This window comes from Odocoileus virginianus, chromosome 8, assembly GCF_023699985.2.
Source record: "Odocoileus virginianus isolate 20LAN1187 ecotype Illinois chromosome 8, Ovbor_1.2, whole genome shotgun sequence".
NCBI lineage: Eukaryota > Metazoa > Chordata > Mammalia > Artiodactyla > Cervidae > Odocoileus > Odocoileus virginianus.
Window position 1 is genome coordinate 80,111,041 of NC_069681.1, and position 20,668 is coordinate 80,131,708.

General features: G+C 36.6%; 1 protein-coding gene and 1 non-coding gene across 8 annotated transcripts in view; one reads left to right on the forward strand and one right to left on the reverse strand.

Annotated features, from left to right (window-relative positions):
• The window catches only part of NBEA (neurobeachin), a 642,892-nt gene that overhangs the window by 479,730 nt on the left and 142,494 nt on the right, over positions 1-20,668 (forward strand). The gene's annotated exons all lie outside the window — the stretch shown is intronic.
• On the reverse strand, positions 10,648-10,719 carry TRNAE-UUC (transfer RNA glutamic acid (anticodon UUC)). Its single transcript has one exon. It is a non-coding gene; the product is annotated as a tRNA-Glu (tRNA).

Here is a 20,668-nt window from a genome sequence, read left to right on the forward strand (position 1 = left end):
CTACAATATTGTAAAGTAATTAGCCTCCAACTAATAAATAAGTGAAAAATAAATAAATAAACATACATTTGACAGAAGAGGATATCCGAATGGCCAGTTAATGATAGAAAAATAAATTGTAGAATTTAATTGACTTTTAATAGTAAATACATATATATGTATGTATATTATTGTAAAGAATATAAATGGGAAAAAAATCAGAATTCAAAATAACATTTCTTGAAAGTTACTTTTGCAATGAGACTGTATTCTATTACCATGCATATCAAAATATATATGTAAATAAAATATATATATTCTTATTTGGAACCATGATAAATTCACATGGAATCCAAACATTTGGGTGAAAACTGAATTTTTACAAGATTTTGTATGTACAGATACATAGTATTTGAATTTAGGCTTAGAAATGGCAAACTGTTATTTCAGGGATAGATATTTGGCCTTTGACCTTTGTTGCTTTAAGATTAACTTACTATGCTCTGTGGTTCCTCTAAAATTTTAGATACAACAATTCATCTGGAATTTGAGAATTGGGAGTGAAAAATGGAAGTAAGAGTTCTTAACTAAAAGTATAGTCACTTAGTTTTTATTGTTTAAATAATCCATTTTTAATTATTAGCTTTTCAACTCCTCACTTATATTTAGTGCTAGTGTTAGTTGCTCAGTCGTGTCGGACTTTTTGCAACCACATGAAGTATCGTCCACCTGGCTCCTCAGTCCTTGAGATTCTCCAGGCAAGAATACTGGAATGGGTTGTCATTCCCTTTTCCAGGGTATCTTCCTGACCCAGAGATTGAACTCAGGTCTCCTGCACTTCAGGCAAATTTTTTTACTGTCTGAGCTACCAGGGTTTATGTAGTGTGCATGAAAAAAATTTTTCTTGTTTTATCAGGAATACATTTAGACCTAAACTGGGGTTGAAGCTATATTCTGAATTTGTGATTGCATCTTAGAAGGGATAGCCAGAGTACAAGGTGGAAGAAATAGAATGTTGTTAAAAATATGTGGCTTTCAATTTCCATTACGTCTTGGGGAAATTTCCTTAATAAATATATTTTCCTCATCTAAGAGGTAATATAATAAAATAATCTTAGAGATATTAGTGAGTTTTAGTATCTGGGAAATCTTTTGTGCATGAGAGAACTTTAAAAATTATTTATTTAATTATTACTCAGTTAATTGACTTTAAATTAATTAGTTTTAATGATAGAAAACTTTCTACTTTCTTCTTTAAGTTTGATTTACAGATTTTATTTTATTCATAAATGTTTTAACTTGTATATACAAATAACATTTACTTTAAGTTGATCTTTAATTCAAATTTAAATAACTGGTAAGTTGAGAAGGTAAATTCCTATAATCATTTAAACCAGGTTCATATTCTTTAGAATATCTTAGATATCTCCAGTTTTATTTATTAAATGTGTCTGATTTATTATTATTTATGACAGTTTTAAAATGTTTAGAAAAATTTATGGGCTTCCCAGGTAGCTCAGTTGGTAAAGAATCTGCCCACAATGCAGGAGACCCTGGTTTGATTCCAGGGTTGGGAAGATTCTCTGGAGAAAGGGATAGGCTACTCGCTCCTATCCTAGAAAGATTTAGAGGTCTGTCTTATTAGGTTTTGGAAGTGTTTGAGAAATCATTTATATTAATTTAGCAGTACTAATTTGAAATACTTCACAGAATTGTGACATCAAGATGTTATGTTTAAAACAACTCAGGCTGTACAATTAGCCAAGCTTGGATATAAAGCCTCTTAACTTTTCTTGTCTTTAGTTTCCTCATCTAAAAACTGGAACCATTAAGATCTGCCTCATAGATCTTGTGAAGGTGTGAATGGTGTATAAGGACTAGCAAACGCCTAACGCTCAACCCATTAGTGTTCAGCTGCTCTCTCACTCATTCCCTGCAACATAGTCAAAAGATAAATTCTTAGTACATCACTTCTTAAATGTTGAGAGTTAGAATTTGCAATGTATTATTTCATTATTCCAGTTTTTCAGTACAAATAAAGCCCCCAAATAACTTGCTGATGATCATACAGCTAGTTAGAAGAACTAGAACAGTCCATTCTTTTGATCCCTAGTTAAAAGTGCTTAACTTCAAGCCATTTTTCAATTATAGAACTATTACCATAGAGGTAAAAAGGACTTTTAAGTCATCTGGTCTAAATTCACATTGCAGGACATTTTCTTACTATCCACCCACCATCTTGGATGTATATAGCAATACGGATCTCCTCTTTATTTTTTTGTCTTCTAGCTACTATACACTTTCTTCCTGTAAAGCTGTTCCCAATGATTTCTTCCTTTCTCTTTTAAATCCACTCAAAAAAGACTTTTGCTTTCACCACTTCACTAAACGTTCTTTTGTCACCAGTGATCTCCATTTTGCCAAATCTGGAGACCAGTATCAGTTCTGTTCAACATAATTTATCCCATTCTCATCCTTGACTCACTGTCTTACTTTGGCTTTCAGAAACCCTAGTTATCCTCCTTCCTCACTCATTTCTCCTTTTCAGTCTCCTTTGTTGAATCTTCTCCTTACCCACCCTACCTTGGAGTCCCGAATGCTTAGTTCCTGGACTTCTTTATCTTTTTACAATTACTCCCTTGGTAATCTTATTCGGTCATATGACTTTAAATATCATTAGTATTCTGAAAAATCCACAATGTATATTTGTGTCCTGGATCTCTGTGTTGCCCCTCCAGGCTATTACACTCAACTGTCTGCTAGGCATTTCTACTTAGATGTCTGTTTTAATAGATAAATCAAGCTTGCCTTATCTAGTTCTGAACTCCTCTTTTCCTTTCCTTCTGCACCTGATCCAAAAAAATTGTTTTACCTACAGTCTTTCTCATCTAACCTTTTTTGTAACCTTAGCAACCCAGTTCTTCAAGCCATAGCCTTGAAGTGATGCTTAGCTCTTGTTTCTCTCTCTCATGTCTCACATATACAGTCTCTTAGCAAATAATTATCACTACCTCAAAATACTTTATCACTTCTCACCACCTGCACAGCTACCACATGGGCCAGCCTCTTCTGGGCATTCTTTTAATTTTAAGTGTGCTTCTTATATTACAATACTCAGAAATGGCCTGATTGAACGTGTTACAGTTATATCCCTTTCCACCATAATAATTTATTCTAGGTTTGCAAAAACCATTTTAGTACTTCTGTTACAGTGTTGACTGTAATATAATCAAAATTCCCTGATGTTTGACCCAAACTCACTGATGTTGATATTAATTGCTGATAGATTAGTGCCCTGATCTAAAGTAATTACAGTGACTTATCATTTGTTGCATACTTACTTACACAACTTTATCCCCCCAGTCTCTTACAGATAGATATTATAATACAAATTGGCAGATGAGGAAATAGAGATTCAGAAAAGCTAAGCAATTTGCCCAAAATCACAGACCTAAACATTAGTAGAACTGGCAATAGAATTGAGATCTGTGTGACTTCCACGCTCATTCTTGGACCACTGCATATGAAGGCCTGGCCATGAAACAGAACATGATACATTCAAGGATTTGAAAGAAGCTGTATAGTGGGAGACTGTAAGGGATAGGATGCTGACAAGAATTAGACTAGAAAGGATTGTGCCAAATTTTGAGTGAGAATATAGACCATTTTCAGAAGTTTATAATTTACTATGAAGTGTTGGGAAGGGAAAGCTGGTAAAATATTTTAAGCAGATTTACTTTTCTCAATAATTACTCTAACTTTAGTATGAGAGTGAATTGATAGGGTTTTTGATGGTCTAACCTGGAATGTGAGTGAAAGTCTCTGTCATGTCCGACTCTTTGTGACCCCAAGGAATTTTCCAAGCCAGAATAATGGAATGGGTAGACATTCCCTTCTCCATGGGATCTTCCCAACCCAGGGATCAAACCCAGGTCTCCCACCTTGCAGGTGGATTCTTTACCAGCTGAGCCGCAAGGGAAGCCCAAGAATGCTGGAGTGGGTAGTAGTGGTAGTGAAAATGAACTACCTAAAGAGTAGTGTCTGTGAATCGCTGCTACAGTCAAGTAACTAAAAAGCAGGTATGAAATTGCACTGACTTTGGAGACCTTTGCTGAAAAGTGACCTTAGTGCCCAACATAAACATTTTTATTTTTATCTCTGCCTCTAATTTATTACTTGTTTTAGGCAAATAATTTTATGACTATTAGTTGTGGAGCTTCCCTGACATCTCAGTGGTAAAGAATCCACCTGCCAATGCAGGAGATGCAGGTTTGATCCTTGGGTTGGGAAGATCCCCTGGAGAAGGAAATGGCAACCCACTGCAGTGTTCTTGCCTGGGAAATCCCACGGACAGAGAAGCTTAGTGGGCTACAGTCCATAGGGTCACAAAAGAGTTGGACACAACTTAGCAACTATACAACAATAAAAATTTGAGGATGAGATTTTTCTCTGTTCCTTGAGGGATCTCAGACTTCTTTTCTCAAATCTGTCTTAGCCCCAGCTCCTGGTTACCGATAGCAGAAATAGCATAGTCTTCTATTCAGGCAGGCATTAAAAAAAAAAAAAAAAGAAAGAAACACTATATCCAAAGGAGCTTGTCCAACTTACCCATGTCTTACACTGTCAGTGAAAGCATATGGTGTTGCTTTCAATTTCTGTAGGTTAATGGCAGGAAGCAAAATCTTCACACATTGCCCAACATCAGTTAAAATTTTGGCTGAGTGAAAGAGCATTTATAGAAGCTTGCTTGAATGTTAAGTTTGTGTGCATGCATGCTCAGTCCCTCCAGTCATGTCCAACTCTTTGTGACCCCATGGCCTGTAGCCCACCAGGCTCCTCTATCCATGGGATTCTCCAGGCAAGAACACTGGAGTGGGTTGCCATGCCCTCCTCCAGGGGATCTTCCTGACCCAGGGATCGAACCCTGGTCTCCTGCTTCTCCTGCATTGCAGGCGGATTCTTTACCCACTAACCCACCTGGGAAGCCCATTGAGGAGTCTGTTCATTCCTAAATATTCTATACTCTTGGTGAAACCTGGTTAGCAGAAATTACTTGGCTCATTGTGTTGACCTCTTTTTTGGTTAGATCCTTTGGTTGCATGGACTAGACTTTGTTCCAAGTTACCTCCAGAAACAGGAACGTTATTGTAAAGATATATGTTTTTTATAGTCTGGAATATTAAAAGTCAGGTAGTAAGTCAGCTCCAGGGACTGCTCTGTCTATTCTGTTTCCTAAAGCACTTGGTCTGCTCATCTCTAGACATCCTCGTTTCTCCTTCAACCCGTAAGCTTCCTGTACTTGGCCATAGCTTTGGTTCACTTGAATTTCAGACTTGCCCCTGTCCCATCTTGGCTCCCCTGTCCTCTCACTACATCATGACACATTTCAACTGCAGTTCCTACTGCCAATTATACAGTGCATTCTACGTTTCCTATTTTCAGTTCTCTACAGGAATCTGATTCCCTGCGCTCATATTCATGAACCAGGCCAAACCACAGAGTATTGGCAAACCCATGGATTAGCTGCCATTGATTCTGCCCGGGGGAGACACCTCCTGGCCCTTGTAAGTCAGCCCCTTGCACAGAAACTCTGGATGAGCCCCTTTATCTCAGAAGACAAGAGTGGCCTCTGTCCTCCTAGCTCTCTTTAGGATTCATTTTTTCTAAGTTGTGCTTTGGGAAATGCTAAAAGCCTTGAAATTCAGTGTGTTGATTTTGTTGAAACATTATTTATTATACTAAACAGTGCCCTTTTTTGTGAAAACCCTTGACTTAAATTTATTTTGAGCTTTAGGATTAGAAATAACTGCAATTATTCCTGAACTGGTTTTTGTCTTATTAACTTTATGGTGAATTTATTACCTCTTTTGTTTTCCCTTGGTTTTTGGGAGTTCATGAATTTGTGGCCCAAACAATGAAAGCTTAAATGACTCTGCTGTGCTTTTTCATTTTTATTATTAATCCTACATCTCGATTCATTTTCTGTTTTTGATCTTGTTTTTTATATATATCCAATTCAAATACCTTATATATTCCCATAAGTCACTTTTTATCTTTTCAGAAGCAAAATTTTTATACATAAATTATATAAATGTTAACATTCAGGGACATGTTAAAGTTCCTAGCTAGTTTTGAGTTAAATGTGACTTAATTTTAAAGAAATGGACAAATAATTTAAAAATATTAATATCTTACATTTTCCTACATTTATGTAATTATTAAATTATCCAGCCACTTTTTTAAAACTTAAAAATCCCTTTGGAAAGGAAATATCTTTCAGATAAAATTAGGGATAGAAACGATTTTATTACACATTCATCTTTTTTTGGCATTCATATTCTTGTTACGGGGAACATAAATGTGTAATGAAATCATTGTCCACTTTAAATTTTTTTCACATAAACCTTGTTTCAAAACAACAGCCTCTATGCCTCCAACAATAACATACTCTCCATATTACTTCTTTTTTCTCCCAGATTTTACTTCCTGGCTACTCCTTTTTCAAAAAGAAAAAAGAAAACTGACATCAAATTTATATAAAAGAAGCCCATGAGGTGGAAAGTTGGGGAAGGCTGCAGGAGTTTCAAGCAGACAAATGTCGCTTACATTTTGCTGCTCCATCGTTTGATATACTCATTTGCTGATGTGAAATGACGAGGGCTTACAAAACAGGGTTTTGTTTTTTAGCTGCCTGTAGACCTAGTGGGGCCTAACAGAACCCAGTCAGCAGGTCATTAACTCTGGAGAAAACAGCTTGCATTAATATGCTCTAATCCGGTATAATTAGTCAAATTACTGCACGCCGACCAGCTTGTCATGTGTTGTCAGACTTGGCACGCACACTGGATTGCCTGGGTCCCTCTGGAATGCCACCCTCAATCAGGGAAAACTGCTCATTTGTAGTGGTCTTGAACTCTTGATAGAAAAGCTAACTAAAACACCATTTGTGGAGGAACTTTTACAAATTCTTTTGGTTAAAATATTTTTTTTTCATCAAAAATAGTTGAGTACTAGGGATTGAAATGGAATATTTTCATTTCTACTATTTTCCATAACATGTCCATGTAATATTCCAGGTGAAAGGAACACAAATATGAAAAAAAGATTGAAAATCAGTAATTACCCATTGACCAGCTATCTTTCCAGTACGTGGGAGTGTGAGTTCGTATGTGTTTGTGTATGTGTAAGTCTTTTTCTAGTAGGGTAAGAGGTTATTAAACTCTGAAAGGACCATATTAGCATAAATTTACAAGAGCTCTTGTTCTGGAGGCAGGATAAAAACCCATGTTACCTTTGCGTTAACACTGAATTGCTTGTTGTGCTTTTGGCAATGACAGATAAGTCAGTGTAATTCCCCATCGCAACGGAAATGATGCTCCAGACTCCAAACGCATCCTGAAGATGTCACTGACAATAATCTTCAAAGAACGGCCAGTGAAAGTGGGCTGTATGTTTGTAGGATGATATACTGCAAATGACAGGAAGAATTATGTGAGTGAAGACGAATCTGTAACATATTATTAAGCAATTTCACGAGAATAACAGGGATAAAAGGATAATGGATGAGGGTGTCATTATTACCTTCATGTAGAGGGAAAGCAAAAGCAAAGGTAGAGAGACAAGATTAATTGAGGAAGGGTGAAGCATTCATTGCTCATCAGCTCTTTTGTACTCTTTGCTTCTGAAATTCCAGGCTGAGGGGGAAGAAAGGTGCTCAGAGCTGCATTTTAATGCAGCTGGCAAGGAATGGAAAACTGACAAGGCACTTTTTAGTCACCTCCCTTATCAAAAACCACATAATCACTATTGTCTTTTGGAGATTCTGAAGCCACAACAAAAAGCAACCAGGATATTTGTTGTTTTATTTTGTAGCAATTTTTGGTATTGGCCATACCTTTAAAAAACAAAAATTATAAAATTTTTAAATGCATTTTTCCATTCATTGCCCCCAAGATTGCTCCTTTAAATTTAGAGATTCACAGTCAGTGATGGAACACTTCAAAACCCATTAGATTATTATCTTAATCGTCCTGAGAACATTAGGTTAAGGAAACAGTATATTCTATAATCAATTTTGACTATTACTTTCATTTTCTAAGCACACTTCCCATTCACATACTACATGTCTTTCTTAAATAATAGTAAATACATTCCTTTTATCAAATGATGGTATGAGTAATCGAAACTTTAAAACACTCCAGTCTTTGTTTTCCTCCTTTACCTCTTTCTTATAACTTTGCATTTGGCCAGTTATTCCAAAGGACACATTATATCACACACAGTAAGATGCAATTATAATGTAAAAACCACTATCCTGTTTGCAAAATAGTAACACAGGTGTTTTGCTGGAATCTAAGAAATCTTTTGGGGTATTGAATTCCCTTCTGATTGTAATTTACTCCTGTTAATCTTAATGCTCCAGAAATGTTAAAAATATACTATATTTCTTTGTACTAAGCCTGCAGGAAAGTCAGATGACCAAATTACAAGCTTAAATATATACTCAATGGAGATACTCAAAAGTTGGAGATTAATTTTTGAACCTGAACCTAAAACCTAAATTTCATCCTTGTCTACATAGTGGGTTTATATATTCAGTGGGTTTATATATTCAAATGGTTGGGATTCAGGTGTCAGTGAGAAGTGAGAATCATTCAAGGTTAATATCCAGCTAGCAACCGACAGTTTATTCTGTGCATGCACATGCAGACATGGATAGCCATAATGTTATCAAATGTTAGATGTGTATACTTTTTTTCCAGTAATACTTTTTTGTTGTGTAATAGTTTGTAAACTGTTTTCTTATACATCTTATATTTGATCCTGAAAATAGTCATTCTTGTTCAGTGGAACTAAAATTTCTATTTCAGTTCTATAAATGAGAAAGCTGAGTTCTGAGTAGAAGCTTAAATGAGTTTGTTAAAGAATTCCATGGTAAATGATGTTTCTGGGAATAAAACCAACATCTGGTCCAAGACCAAGACCAAAATACCTGGCCCAGTGATTTTTGCTTTTTGCTTTTTATTTTTTTAATATTTATTTTTATTTACTTATTTGGCTGTCAGGTCTTAGTTGCAGCAAACAGGATCTTCTTAGTTGCAGCATGAAAACTCTTTAGTTATGGAGCCTAGTTCCCCAATGAGGGATTGAACCTGGGCCCTCTGCATCGGGAGCACAAAATCTTAGCCACTGGACCACCAGGAAGTCCTTATTTGATTTTAAATGTATTATTCATGCCACACCCTGATTCTTGCTGTTTTACTACTTTTCACATCTGTCTTTCTAATTGTCTTACATGTCCCTTCACTGAAGGGTTATCCTTTGCTTGATGTTCTCCATGGCTCAAGTAGAAAGAAACTAACATTCGTCAAGCACATAATGTGAGCAGACACTGTACTAGGCACTTTACATACGATATGCAAATTTAATATTCACAGCAACTAAGGAAGTTAGACATCATTATCACCACTTTGCAAAAGAAAAAGCTTGACATTAAAGATGTCACAACTTTGAAACGTCCAAGATTCACACCCAAGTTTTCCTGGCTCTGAAGCTCGTATTTGTTCAAACACTACATAGCCCTTTTCCTTTGTCTTTACTGCATCTTATATGGGCTTCCTAGGTGGCGCAAGTGGTAGAGAATGTGCCTGCCAACCCAGGAGATGGAACAGACCCAGGTTTGATCCCTGGGTTGGGAAGATACTCTGGAGGAGAGCATGACAACCCACTCCAGTATTCTTGCCTGGAGAATCCCATGGACTGAGGAACCATGGAATCACAGAGAGTCAAACACAACTGAAGCAACACATATCTTATATATTCAGTCAAAATCCTGTTACCTTTTTACATCTATCCTGTATTTTTAGATCCATCAGGGTCTAAATTCAGTGGCTTTTTTATGTCTTAGTATTCTCCAGTTTCTATATACAGCATTTCACACTGAACTTCCCAAATCCTCAAGCACTTTTTTAGTAACTCACTGGCCCTGAAGTCTTTTCCACTGGCTGCTTTTCTTTCCGCTGTGACCTTAATATAGACTGTCTCATCTCCAGAGGTGCATCCTTTCAGTCCCCTTCATCCTTTAGCCTAGAGACCGAGTCCCTTTCTGTACTTTCAGCTCTTTTTGTGTAGATAATGCCAGACATCTCCTCGTCTTGTCTTCTTGCTGTTGCTCCATAGTCTTAGCTGCCTGCTCTCCTAGGGAGTCCTCTCAGGATGTCTTGCTTACCCCAAACCAAATGCATCTTTTTCTTCCTAAATTTTCTTTTCACTTCCTGATGTTAAAAGAAACCATTCTTCTAATCACCAAGGCCTTGTTTCCAATTTTAATTAGTTTGACATTTTTCAACCTGACATTAGAAGCCTCTCCTACCTTTATAGGCTGCTGAATTCCATCCTCCATCCCTTTTCCACATTTTAAAAAGCCCATATCAAGTATCATCTTTAATAAGAAGTTTTCCCCAAAACCATTAAATGTATCTGTTTCTCTCTGAAATCCCCATACACTTAATTTTTATCCAAGTTTTCTTGGCTCCAGAACAGATGAAATCTAATAAGAATCCAAATAAATATTTGTTGAATTTGAATGAAATCAAATTCTCAAACAATCGCAATCAAGTACTTTTATTTATTTATTTAGGCCACACTGCACAGCTTGGGGAACTTTAGTTCCCTGACCAGGAATTGAACCCGGGCCACAGCAGTGAAAGTACTGAGTCCTAACCACTGGACCACCAGGGAATTCCTCGAGTACTTTTATGCTATTTATACTATTATACTTTTTATTATACTATGTCATAATATCATCATATTATAATTATATTACATATATATAATATATTTATACATACAATATATATTGTGTATATATGAATATTATATTATACTTTTATACTATTTTTCCTTATACATGACTGAGCTTTGACTTCCTCATGTCAAAATTTAATATTAACCTTTTGATTACTTAACATTTAACAGTAACATTAGAATGCTGATTTGTACATCCCAATTTATTATCTAAGAGTTACCTTTATTCAGTCCTGGCTGTAAAGAACCTGCCTTCATGAAGTGGCCTGCTTGGTTGGGAAGATAGTGCTCTTTTCATGTAGCATATGAATCAAATTTATTAAACACAACACCATTCCCTTACTTATATTGATGGTACATGGAGATAAGGAAAGAGCAAAATATAGGGCACTTTATTATATTTATTTATTTCTTATACAGTCCTAAAATATCAGTATTTTTTTAATCCCTGTTTTACAGATGTGGAAATAGACCTTGAGAGTCCAAATTACTTTCTGAAAAGCACAAAAGCAGTGAAATGACAGAATCACAAGTGGAACTGAAGTTTATTTAATGCCCGAGTCCACGCTTTTCCACCATACCACTAGGCTCTACGCGTCCTTGTCTTAGTGAGAGAGATGCTATACGACAGGCATTCTTAACTCTGACTCCTGTGTTGATTCAAGTTCCTCAATTTAGGGAAGACAGGAAGCATTAGTCATGATTATGTCAGATGATGGGTAGAATGGTTATTACTTATTAAATGTAGAGAAAAACACACCCCTGCAGCTTTGTGAGAAGCATAAAAAACAGCATAGTATTTTTCATGTACAAATGCCCAGTCGGTGTGAGCACACATGGTTTCCCTGCCAGTCAGCACTGGTCACATGATCCAGCTATTGATAGAGTTTGGGTCAGGGAGAATGGCGCCTGGAACCTGCCATTGGGGGAGGAGTTTTGTGGGCCAGTTCATAGCGCCTGACCCTTTCCACCGCACATGCTGCCCCTCAGATGACTGTAAGAGACAAGCCATTGGCCCAAATCAAGCAGAGAGGATGGCAAAAGAAGTAGACTTGGCTCCTCTCCCACCCTTAGCACATTTTGATGCTCCGTTACGGAGACAAGAAGTAAACATCTACAAATTACCAGGACAACTCTACTTAGCCTTTCAAATTGCCTGCCAAGCTGTTATGCCTAAATGTCTTTTCCTTTCTTTATTTTAGAATTCAAACTTCCCTTATTTATTAAGGCCTCTTTTTTCCTTCTATTATAAACTGTTTCTGAATCCAATCTTTTGGGGAGGGAAATGTAGATATTTTCTCATGGTCTCACATTACCCAGATTTCAAAATTTTAGACTGCTTCCTAGTGCACAAAATGACACTCCTTACTGTCATATCAGTTAGGACTTTAGTTGCAGTCAGTTGTTTGCACCTATGAGTTCATTCTAATTTTATATTTCAACTGATAGTCTTTTAAAGGTAAGATCATTCAAGTCTCTAATTGACTTTATATAATGCTTATCACATTGGCATCCCCAAATAGTTATATAGAAATGCTTTTGATAATAATGTTATCTCATTTACCTTTTAATTTCCTAGGTATATATGAATAAGATGTTAGTTTCATTTATTTTTAAAGATAATGTAAGCAAAAGTCTGAAAATAGCACTCAGTATAATGTAGACAAGAGTCAGTATACTTTAGGAAGCCTAATGTTATCTGTTGATTTGTTTAGGTAAGAAGGCAAGCCTAAAGTGCCTCATGGTGATACAGTTGCCATGTACAACTATGCTTCAGTGATAAAATCACCAAGTGAACCAATGCTCCAGTGGTAAGAATGCATCAGGCAGCATGTCTGTCCCTGTGCCAGTCAGATTGAAATGTTTCTTCCGCTTAGCTCTGGTGGCACTGAGGACAGGGGCATTTAATAGAATAAGGGTCCAAGAGGAGGGGATCTGCTAGTGGTGACAGTAACGAGGAGCAGATAAGACTATCTGGGGTTACAGGAGCACAGATGCAGATAAACCTGGGGCATCCTGACCACCAGACTCTAAGGGACACCACCCAAGTGACCACCATCCTTTTCCCCAATAGCTCCAGGAATTGGTCTTCCCGCTTTCCACTATGGTTGTTTTTTACTTTCATCCTGACCGTCTTTCCTTCTTGACCCTGCAGGGGAAGTTAACACAGTCTTCACACTTCTCACAAGTCTCCTCTCTCTTAAACCAGAGTAAAATCCATTGGAGGTTTCAGCATGTTTTTATTGCCTCAGTTGGAGAGGCTGCTCTTGAAACTCACGATTTATTTATGACATACCATAGCCCATACCATTTCTGTCTGGACAATTTTTACTGCTGAGACTTCTGTTGAGGTGAGATCCTTTTATTTCCTCACATCTCTGCTTTGTCCATAGAGAAGAAACTACTGCTTGTTTTTGTTCCCATGGGAAAGAAATTTCTACTCTGATTTTCCAGAATTCGCAGTATTCAGTGACCCATAAAAATTCACTACTGGTAGGATCAGTATAATGTTAAATTGTCAGGGCTCCCATTAGGTAAACACATCTGGACAGAACTGATCTCTCAAGATAGGCTAACCAGCCTGCTTTCTTCTACCTTGTTCTGTAAAATCATCAAGTTGAGATAGGTCTCTTTTGAAGCCCAGCCGCTTTTCCCCACAGAGCTATCCAGGTCTCTATACCCCCAAATTTCTTTTCATGCTGGGTGGTGGAAGCCTTGCTTTGGATTCAGATCAATAGTAAATTCTTCAATCCAACTCTTGCCAGAATAGCCATGCAGTGACAGAGGGTAGTGTCAGCTATTAATTATTTTAAAGTTCTTAGCTTTGTACCTGATTAGTATTATTTTTGTGTGTTTTCTTAGTCAAGAACCCTACAGGAGAAAATAGAATCTGATAGATTTAAGCAGCCAAGTGCCAGGTGCAAGTTCTAATCTTGATTCCATTATTATCACAAGTATGAACTTTCAGGAATCATTTGACTGCAGGAAATAGAACTCAAACCAGCTTATATTAAAAGAGCGCTTATTTTAAGCAGTTAGGGGTGATTTATTACATCCAGTGACAAGTACAGCTGGAGCTTGATGGGAGACTGGAACTGAGAGTTGGAAAACCTAAATTTCTAGATTTGGAGAATCTAGATTTTTCCCTTTTTTGGCCATGTGGTCTCTTGTCTCTGCTTCTGCTCTGTGGTTATTTCTCTCCACTGATTAGATTTCCCTAAATCTCCCTGCTCAAAACCCCGAAGAAGCCTCACTGGCTCCCTACAATTTATTTCTGCTCCAATACAAACTAAAATTCCAGCTTCAAATTTCAAGGAGAGGGAATCTGATTGTCTAGTGTCTGAAACAGGTGTTCACCCTGGTCTTAATCAGCCGTGACTGGGGAAAAGTGAGTACACCATACATATAATTTACAGGGTACCCCATGGATCAAAACAGATTCCAGATCCAGTTAAGAGACTTGCTGTAGGCCAAGTGAGGGCTTTAGACCTGGAAATGGAGCGGAAAGGGCAGATTTGTGAACTGTTTGGAGGGCTTCCCTGGTGGCTCAAATGTTAAAGAATCAGCCTGCAATGTGGGAGACCTGGGTTCAATCCCTAGGTTGGGAAGATCCCCCGGAGAAGGGAATGGCTACCCACTCCAGTAATCTTGCCTGGAGAATTACACAGAAAGAGGAACCTGGCAGGCTATAGTCCATGGGGTGGCAAAGAGTCTGACACCACTGAGCGACTTTCACTTGAAGCTAGAATCAACATTGTTTAGTCATCAGTTGGAGATAGGGATTAAAGTAACAAAAACATTTACCGATAAGTTCCAGATTTTCAGCTTTGATTATTTCATGAATGATAGTGCCACCCATTAAGATAATAACAGGAACTTTACTACTATAATAATTACCACTTTTTCTGAGCAATTATGTCGCACAAAAGCACCATGCTAGAGATTTTCCTAGTCATTGTTTTATTTATTCATCATAATGTCTCTGTGAATTTTTATCTTATTTTCACTATTTGATAGATAAGAAATATAAGCCTTCAAGAATTTAGGTATTTTGAATGTAATCACCTAACTCATAAAGTACAAAGTTAATTTTCACAGAATTTCATTCTTGACTTCAGAATGATCAGTCATTTAAGCTTACTTTTCTTAAGAAAGACGAGCAAGTTTTAAGGAAAATAGGTTTCCCTGGTGGCTCAGACGGTAAAGAATCTGCTTGCACTGCAGGAGACCCAAGTTTGACCCCTGGGTCAAGAAGATCCCCTGGAGCAAGGAAATAGCAAGCCACTCCAATATTCTTACCTGGGCAGTCCCATGGACAGAGGAGCCTGGCAGGCTACAGTCCATGGGGTCGCAAAAAGTCAGACACAACTGAGTAACTAACACCTTCAGTTTTCACTTTCACTAAGTTTCATGTGGGACATGTTGCATTGAGTTTCCTGTGAGACACTCCGCTGAAGGGATCACCGGGCAATGGCTCTGTGCCTTGGGGGAGGTCTGGGCTGGACCCTCAGGTTTGAGAGACAGTAACTTGAAGTGGAAACTCACAGTGGAAGAAACCCCTCCAGATGGGGACACCGTTAGTTACTATCCAAGCAATATTTACCTCTCCTGGGAGTTGCTCAACATTGTAAAATAGAAATTATTTTAAAATATAGTTTTTCAGAGTATTGATTTTCAATTGTAAGCATCTTCTTATATCCATTGTTACAACCCTACTTTTTAGATTTGTGTACTCTTTTCTCCCTCTATTTTAAAGATACTTACCAAGTGCTGTGTCTTTTCACTTTTTTTTCCCAAAAACCATTTTTAGACTTTCAAGATTTTTACCTCTTTATATTGATTTTATTTTTATTTTAACTTTATTTCTTTCTGTTTTTTCCTTTGATATGTTCTTTATTTGAAATTAAAATGAATCCTTGATTCGTGTATTTTCTTTTTCTGTTAGATGAAAACATTTAAAACTAAGAACTTATATTGCCAGCCTCTTTTCATCACATTCCATGGTAATGTTTTAATATTCATTGTTTCCTCAGTACTCTTTTGCTGTATTAATTCCTAGAAGATTGATAATCACCCTATGAAGCTAATTGGTAGGATGTCTTTAATGAGAGCTCTTTCCTTGAGGCATGGCAGAGAGGAGACTCCAGCGCTCCAGGTGCTCCCTCTAGGTCTGTACCACAGTTGGAGCTGACTCAGGGTCCATCAGGAAGAACTGTGCTAGAGGTTAAAAGAGAGGAAGATCCTTCTCTTTTTGACTGTGCTCCAAAGGAACAAATCAAATCCTTCCGTTATGTTCCAAACAGCCAATCAGCATTGAGCAATGTCATGTGAATGAGGAAAGGGGTACAGAGAATGCCCCCAGAGCTCCTCCCTCCTCCCATCTCCTATGACTCACTTCTTCCGCTCCCACAAGTGCCTATCAGTGTTTCCTATGAGCTCCACTTACAGGACCATCCTCAACACATTCACAGATTATTTATTCCAATTAGAGTAAATTCTGTATTAAGGTCCATGTCATTGAATCATATTGTCATTTTTAAATTCCTTTATTTCAACCTTGAGTTTGTCTTTCTTAGCAAACCCAGTTAAGCCAAACATTTTCCAAGGAAAACATAAATGTCATAGTATATCACTTGAATTTTATTTCACATTATTAAAAATAGCATTAATTAGTGTGTCTAATGTGAATTTTATAATTGAACGTATTGGTTTATATATTATGGAAAAGTAGAAAACAACTGTCTTCCCAATAAAGGCTTGTTTACACAATGTTGAAGAGGTACAATTGCAAGCACTTATCTGGATGTTCCTGATCAGCAGGCAAGGTACTGTTTTGAGAACAGACCACCTGGATGAATGATTAGAAGGTTTTTATTCAGACAGCATTATGAAGGAAGGGCACAATGTATTCTGATCCTTGACATGGATCCATTTTTTAAATTTTCATGTATATAACTAAAATTGACATAATTTATTTAGTAGTATGCTGAATCACAACATTTATTACTTTTTATTTTTTGGTGTCCTACCATGTTTCAGAAAAAAATTTAAGACAAATTAATGCTTATCAGTGAGTTACTATCGAAGTCTATTAAATTTTATTGCTTTTAATATAGTTGCTTTGCTTTAGTGCCTTGTATAGCATATCATTGAATGTTTACCAGGATATACATTAAATGATTATAGAAATAATTGAAAATATTATTAATGAAATACATTTGAGAAAACCTGTCCATATTTTTGGGAGAATGTGCTCTATATGGAAATTCTGAGGCTGTAGTCTCAGCTTCACCAGCATTCAGGCCTTTTTGACCTTGTTGGAAGTAGGCTAACGTCATTAAGTCTTTTCCATCTCACTGATAAAGTGGAAGTAGAAATTCTGTCCCTCCCATCACACAGTGACTTTATGATGAAATAATAAAGTTGAACATGTGAAAATGTTTGGCACATCTTTAGAGAGATAGATATAAAAGCATATTCTCAGTATTTTTCATTTTGTTAATATTTTAAATTATCTTACTGTGAAATACATCAACAGAAAAAAAAAAGAATAATATAATCAATGCCATGTATCTGATGTCTACCTTTAACATACTGTAAAATTCTGCCATATTTGCTTTTGATCATTTTTATGAAACAAAACATTACAGATACGAGTTGTACTCCACCATGGTTCTGTTCTCTTCCTTTTCTCCTAGGAATTCCACATTGTTTTATGGATGCATTATAGTAATTTAATCATGTTCAATTTAGACTTCCTATCAAATTTTCAGTATTTCATATATCCAGTAATTTTACTCCAAGAATAAGTGCATCCATTATGATGGCTTTTAACAGAAGGGCAGGCCATAGATTTCCAGAAAGACTGTATCTAGTCATCATCAAGAAAACCTATATCATATTCTATTTGTCTTGTTTTACTCTCTTTCTTGATGTTTGTTGATGCCAAACAAAAATAAAAAAGACTTTTTAAGCACATTTACAAGGTAGCAAAGATAATTCATTGAAAATGTTTATTTTTCATCTTTTCTTTGGGATAGGTAAAGTAAGAGCAGGAGCAATATTTTATAACTTGATAAAGTTGCAATTGTAAGCAAACCTGGATGACAAATATGAATATTTACTATAATGGGAATAAGGTTAATATTTTAAAACAAGGTTGACAGGAGAAAAATTGTCTTAGTTTGCAAAAAGGAAATTTGTTTCTTTAAGTGAAAATTGAGGTCATTAGGCCATAGCTCTCCTTACTCCTACATGACTGAAATGAATTAAATAATGCACCAGGAACGCAGCACTGAGCAAACTAACGACAAAATTATACACAAAAGCTTGAGTGAAGTCATTATATGTTAGAAACATATATTTTGTATAAGAAAATGTGACATTTTAAATGCATGCCCACTTCACCTCAGTTATCTTAGAACAAAATAGCTTAGTCCTATTCTCTTGTATTCATTGAGATTCTCATGGTTGTTTGCGGGGAGTAGCAGTGATAACCATAGTTTAGGCATATTCCTGTCTCAGTTGCTGCATTCTGTTTACTTACTGTGATTTCAGTGTGACTGGGCGATTGGGAAAAACTTGTCTTTTATACAGTAGAATCAATATCCAGCCCCATATTTGCTCTCCATAGGGAGTATTATTTTTAGACAGTAAAATCTAATTTTGTATTGTTTGCTCTTTGGATTCTCTTAAGTAAAATGCTGTAGCAACTTTGTTAGTCATGCACTGTGTTCCAGACATTGTGCTAGATACCCTATGCCCACTGTCTAATCCCCAACAATCCCATGAGGCAGACGTTATTTTCACCATTTTATAGATGAGGAAACTGGCTCACAGAGGTCACTTAAGTTGACTGAATCAGCCAAACTAGTACATGGCAGTTATTAGATTCTAACTTTGTATTTTCAATAGTGACATTTTTAGTAACATATCTCAAACATATTAATATTTCATGTAATATTATGACCATTAAATTGAATGTTGTGACTCATGACTTCAAAAATAAGTGGGAGTGTACTTTTAGCAATCAGAATGAATAGCACTTTCAGCCTGTTCTGTGCATTTACAGACCATAAATACACACAGAGCCTTTTTTGTTTTGATGCGAATACTTGCAGTTACCCTATGGAAATGTGACTGAAAAACACTACTGAGTGTAAAGTGTATTTTATTATATAATCATTTATTTATATGTGGTCATATCATGAACCAAGGGTTGACCTATACGTATTACATGTAACTTTACTTTCAATAGTTACGTGTAAAATGAACATACTTAAGTGATGATCTACCTGATGCTAAAACGACCATCTGATTCACAGAAATTAATCAGACTTTGATTTTTACCACAACTCTTTACTTTTTAGCCCCTTATGTCAAGTTGTGCAATATAAACACAAGCCAAGTCATAATGTCCTCATTGGGTCGTGTTTGTTCATAATGACACTTCCAGCATCACAAATGCAGTAAATGTGCCATTGGAAAATAGTTTTATCCTGCTACTCTCTTCATGCATGGGCTTCCCTGGCGGCTCAGTTGATGAAGAATCTGCCTGCAATGCAGGAGACCCAGGTTCATACATACTGGTTTTCAAAACACAAGAAATAAAATCAACACCAGTGTTCCCCAATGATCTCTACAAGAAAACTCTTTGAAGATAACTGATTATGATATCAATGAACCAAGTTGAAAACAATGTTAAATTTCCAATACAATATAGCCTCGGTATGACAAGAGATGGAGGTGCTCTCACTTTCTTTTTCTGTGTCCATATTAGCAAAGTAACCTTTATATCCATTTCTAATAATGACATTTGCATTTTGTTGCATTAATACAAAGTAACATGCATTGTGTGTGTTAGGAAATTTCCTTTTAATTACTGCATAAAAATGATATTTAATGGAAACAAAAAGCATTGTTTCCAGCCCTAATTTTTTTTTTTTTTTCCTCGAGTCCATCCTGTCAGGCTGAAAGCGTGAAAGTTATTTTCTGGTGGTGTGATTAGATTGGGGCTGAACTCTCCAGCTGGCAGGCCTGTCTATGACTGGCGGCGGCCTGTCCCCAGTGCTTGTCATTTCCTGACATGCCTGACAGGATGGGGACAGCCGCCCCAGACAGGTTCATTAGATGGTGTTTTCTACAGCTGGGCTAAAAATAAATAAATAAATAAATAAATAAATAAAAAGTCTGTGCTTTGTCAAGGCCCAAGCTGTAGGGGCCCTCCTTGTTGGTTTAAACCAGGGCCTTGTTTTGACAAATTTTGATCTGCGCGGTTTTTAGATTTTCTGACACATTTTTGTTTCCTTCCCACTTGGCCTGCTCTTTGTGCACTCTGCCTTGTTGCTGCTTCAAAATCCTAACAGAGTCTTCCCAAGAGAAAAAGAATCCCAGGTATTGAGATCTTAAAAGAAAAAAACAAAACAAAACACAGTACTCTCTAAAATCGCAATAGTCGGTTTATTTCCATGGTGATCCGCACAGTGGTTGGAAAACAACCTTGGGACTTGCGATAAGCCAATTACAAGAAAGGTTAAGAGTTTTCCTAGTGCCAGAGACATGCCATCTACATGAGAACATAGTGTCATTAGTAGCAGCCTACACTCTCAAATACACTGCTCTTTAGAACTGCCAGAAATTTAAGCTATCTTCATTCTTGGGCTTTTAGGGAGCTGACAGAATTTTCCACCCATGTTGATAAACTCTGATGCCAGGAAGAGAAATTATAGAAGATTATAGAATACCTGCTAATTAAAACCAGAAATAAGTTACAGAATCAAATTTAGAAATTTTTTTTCGTCAGTATTAGGACCCCTTTTAAAGTTAACTGGATTTATTAGAAATTGGTATACGTTTGAAACATGCATGCATGCAAGTCATGCTT